This window comes from Triticum dicoccoides, chromosome 7A (assembly GCF_002162155.2).
Source record: "Triticum dicoccoides isolate Atlit2015 ecotype Zavitan chromosome 7A, WEW_v2.0, whole genome shotgun sequence".
Classification (NCBI taxonomy): domain Eukaryota; kingdom Viridiplantae; phylum Streptophyta; class Magnoliopsida; order Poales; family Poaceae; genus Triticum; species Triticum dicoccoides.
The window spans coordinates 357,416,101-357,421,045 of NC_041392.1; the positions used below are offsets into that span (position 1 = coordinate 357,416,101).

At 44.1% G+C, this 4,945-nt stretch overlaps 1 long non-coding RNA gene across 1 annotated transcript; it reads left to right on the forward strand.

Annotated features, from left to right (window-relative positions):
• Positions 1–2,592, forward strand: LOC119332124. The gene is made up of 3 exons (XR_005160816.1): positions 1–129; positions 446–615; positions 792–2,592. It is a non-coding gene; the product is annotated as an uncharacterized LOC119332124 (long non-coding RNA).
• Positions 2,593–4,945: the final 2,353 nt, after the last annotated feature.

The following is a 4,945-nucleotide window of genomic DNA, read 5'->3' on the forward strand; positions in this document are numbered from 1 at the left end:
CCCCATCCACACACCTGACTCTCCCAGCTCGGCGCACAGTCCGCCCTGGAAGGGCACGGATGAGGCCGGCGTGCCTCCAGCGGGTAGGCGCGACCCCGCCTCTCACCCTCTCTGCTGTGCTCGGCCTAGGTCCAACCCCGCACCCCTACCCCTACCTCCGGCGGTCCTCTGTTTTGCCTAGTAAAGTTGTTCATAGCATCATTAGCAATTCCTATGATTTTGCGAGAAGTTCAGTTCGTGTTTCTGAATGTTGAGTTACATACATATGCAGACCTATTTGTGTTATATATAAGTCAGGCTTTTGTTCTCTTCAAATCGTTACTCTGCACTAAGTATATCTATTAGTACAACTCAAAGTGGCAGGACATGTATCTGTTTCATTTTTCTGACTTCGACTATGTGAGTGCATTGTAATCCAAGAGATTGTTCTTCATTCTTCTTGCAGGAAAGACGTGATAATTAGGAAAATTTTGCTGATACACTGTCAGAGAGTATTGGTCGACTAATGGCAATCCGTCTCCTATCGCGTCAAAATCTGAGGAAGCTGGCCGCTTCCCTCACACTCCTTACTCCATCCCAGAAGATACTACTTTCGCCTTCCCATCTGGCTCTTAGGTATTTGTTCACTCTTATCTCTTTTAGTCCTTAATTATAATGCTAGATCGTCGGTAGATTCCCCGGCTCCAGTAAGGCGATTCGGGCCTCCGGTAAGGCGATTCCGTGAGTCCTGTGCGCTAAGATTGGCGGGATTTTCGCTGGAGTCTACTCTAATTTTCTCTCTTAAGTTTCAGGGCAGGGAGCGCCGCGGGTTGCTCAAGGCGGCTCTACTGGCGTGCTTGCTCGTCGTTTGCTCCGGGAGAGGTGAATGATTAGCTACTTAGCTTAGCCCTCCTCTTGTCTCTTGGCTGCAATTTGCTAGTTTGGGGTTGGTCCTGCTCATAGTTGGAGCAGTCCGCCGTGCATAATTTGTTTGATTTGCCTCCAAATGGGTGTATACATGTAAAAATCGGCAACGCCGGATCAAGTTGATTTCAATGCACTTTCTTTTTCATAATTAGAGTTATGAAGCTCAAACTGACCATATCAGCAGTAGTCACCGGCACATTCCGATTTAAAATGCTGACTCGAAATGTGTGTGGTAGGTATAGTCTTGTAGCATGGTGAGATTCAGACTCGGCTGTTTTCTTTTCTTTTTTGTTCCTACAAGACGTTCAACTTAGCTTTAAAAAGTACTGCAGTAAATTTGGATACTGGAAATGTTATATGACTCTGTTCTCCATGTATCCAGCATTATCCATGTTGCTCTTGACATTGATGCTTTATGAACAAGTAGAACACACATGACAAGATAGCTGTCAATGAAGGCTATGAGGTTTAGGAGAGACTTCGTGGATGTTTTTGCCTGTTACCACGTGTTGGCCACTAGAACAAGTAGACATTTTAGATGGCCCTTTTTGTCTATACGTTGTGTGTGTCATGTGTTAGAACTGGGATTGGTTTTGGTTTTGGCCTTGATAATACTAACTCTACCCTTTAGTTCAATCAGTTTCAAGGCCGCCCTTTTGCACTCCACAATTCAGCCCTCTATTTTCCTGTTTAAAAAAGATGTGCTTATGTCATTGTGGAGTGACTTGCAGGTGCCTCATGTGGATTTTTGTTCAGTAAGATCGACCTGACGCCTCATATTTTAATTTGGACAACTGGACTTGGTATTATGTATTTAGTGGTTCTACAAATGGTTCTTCTATGGTTGACATCACAATTCTTCTAATGAGTAGGTAATTTTAACACCATCTACTATCAGTTCTGTAATACCCATTGGCGTTGGCTGGCAAGTATTATTAGTTTATATGAGCATGTTCATTTATACTGATGTAACTGATCTAAAAGGATTGGAGTAGTTTGGAAAAATCAACTTAAATGGTTACTCAACATATTTTCACAAGGAGGTTATTACACGCAAAAAAAAGTTCCTCTTAGAGCATTGCCTTCAGTTTCCCCCCTTCTACCATATAGTAGTACTGATTATATGTGTCATCTCGATATTAATTTAGTTGCGAATTTTGTGTATGCCTTGAGAGTTTTGTATTTGCTTCTCAATTGGTTTCGTTTAGTTACAGCAGTATGCCAAATAATCCAAAAATAATTAATTAAATCATTGGACCGGCCAGATATAAAGAGCATGATTTATACCATCAAATGAACATATATTTTTATATGAAATGAAGGCACAATCTTAAATCAGTGGGTGCATGCACTGCTTCCTGCCTCTGTGCTTGCAATTTAAATGCATTATATTTTACTCACTAATACATCTTGAATAATCTAAAAAGTATATTTTAATCACTAATACATCCTACAGCATTGCATTTCACCAAGTGAAATGCAACATTTCTACTCCTAACCCATTTTCTCTTTCTTAGTGTTTTTGTTATGCAGGTTGGAAGAAAGGAACAAGATCCACAGAAGATCTTAGTAATAAGATAGTTTTGACTTTGTGAAACTTGCTACCTATCGATGAAACTGTGTAATATTGATGAAACTATGTATATCTATGGATGAAACTTGCTACTATTGGTAACATGTGTTGGATATGTGTTCATGACTATTGGTAATATGTGTTGGATATGTGTGTGTGTGTGTGTGTGTGATTTTCTATGAAAATGAATTGATATGAGAAAAAATAGAATTAAATGGGGGCAATATAGGTTCTTTGCCATCAGCTGGAAGATGGCAAAGAGGCCTCTTTGCCATCTGCCAGCAGATGGCAAACAGCCTGCTGCCTTTGTCATTTGCCAGCAGATGGAAAAGAGCCATGCCCTTTGCCGTCCGCCAGCAGATGGCAAAGTGCCCTTTGTCGTAGCTCGTTCAGCCGGACGTTTTGCCGTCTGCTAGCTGACGGCAAAGGCCTTTGCCGTCCGCCATGGCAGATGGCAAAGTTCCTGATTCCTGTAGTGGTTGAGAGAGATGGAGAACAAAAGTTCCTGGTTCCACAGGAAGGTAGTGGTTGAGAGAGAGAACAAAAGTTCCTGGTTCCACAGGAAGCTTTTGCGCAGCACACTTTGACAGGTGATCAGCTATGTTGTTTTCCGCACGGGGTATGGGCTTTGTTTGCAACCCATCAAAGTGCTCCGCCAATCTCCTTACTTCCTAGACGTATGCTTCCATCAATGGGCTTTGGTAATCCTTGTTGACTCGTCTCACCACAAGCTGTGAATCTTCTCGAATGATCAGCTTCTTAATTCCCAATTCCGCTGCAATCCTGAGCCCGACAAGGAGCCCTTCATATTCTGCTGTATTGTTGGTGGCTTCTTCCCGGGAAAAGTGCATCTCGACGACATACTTCAAGTGCTCCCCGGAGGGGGCAACAAGAAGCACGCCAGCCCCTGCACCTTGTAGGGAAAAAGCACCATCGAAATACACGATCCATCTTGGGGTGATTCCTTGCCGGGGATGGTTGTCTCTGTCCTTTCCTCATCAGATGTTGGCGTCCATTCTGCAATAAACTCTGCCAATGCCCTGCTCTGAATAGTTGAAGTGCTCTCAAACTTCAAATTAAAGCTGGACAACTCCAAAGCCCATTCCACTATTCTGCCAGTTGCCTCGGGGTTTCGGAATATCCTTTGTAACGGAAAATGAGTAACAACCGTGATCTCATGGGCTTGGAAATAGTGGCGCAGTTTCCTTGAGGCCATAATAAGACCAAAGATCAACTTTTGCATGCCAGAGTACCTCGATCTAGCCCCCTGTAACAAGGAGCTGACAAAGTACATTGGGCGCTGCACCATTTTTTTCCTTGCCATGTCCCTGGGGTTGTTTTCATTGCCGTGCTCACTATTGTCCCGATCCTTCTCTGGCTCTGCTGTTCTCTGTTCAGTTTTTGTCTCATCCACCTCGCACTGTGCTACCAAGGCTGCACTGACCACCTGGTTGGTTACCGCCAAGTATAGCAACAATGGTTCTTCGGGTTTGGGCGCAACCAAGGTGGGTATGGATGACAGGTAGGATTTTAACACTTGCAGAGCTGCTTCTACTTCTAGGGTCCACTTCATAGGCCCTGCCTTCTTCAAAACCTTGAAGAACGGCAGGGCACGCTCGGCTGAGTTGGGGATGAATCTGCTCAGCGCGGCAACGCATCCCATCAAGCGCCTCACATCCTTAACTGTCCTTGGCGCTTGGATTTGCTCAATGGCCTTGATCTTGTCAGGGTTGGCTTCGATCCCCGATGGGACACGAGGAACCCAAGTAGCTTGCCGGTGGGAACACCGAATACACACTTCTTCGGATTAAGCTTCAGATTGATCTTGCGTAGATTAGCAAATGTGTCTTCCAAATCCTCGATAAGGGTGGCCTTATCCTTTGTTTTGACCATGATTTCATCCATATAGGCTTCTATATTTCTGTGCGACTATGGCTCAAAACCAATTGAAAGTGCGTTATATCGACTAGAGGGGGGGGGGTGAATAGGCGATTTTTATGAAAGTCTTCAAAACGTGGAAGTTATGAAGACAAACGATAGAAATAAACCTATTACCCTGCAGCGGAAGGTAGACTACACTAGGCAAGCCATAGTCAAGTATTCAATAGAGTGAAAGCACAATGACTAATAGCAGCAATGTAATAAGGATTAGGTAGGAAGATATTGTGAAGCCACACAGAACACGCAGTCACTCAGTGAAGACAAAAGATAGTGCGAACATACAATGACTTCACAAGAAGTAACAGTAAGTAAAGGGAAGGGAAGATGAAACCAGTGACTTACTGAAGACAATGATTTGTTGGACCAGTTCCAGTTGCTGTGACAACTGTACGTATGGCTAGGGCGGCTAGGTATTTAAACCTTAGGACACATAGTCCCGGACACCCAGTCCTGAACACGCAGCTCAGGACACCCAGTCCTCACCGTATTCCCCTAGAGCTAAGGTCACACAGACCTCGCCCAATC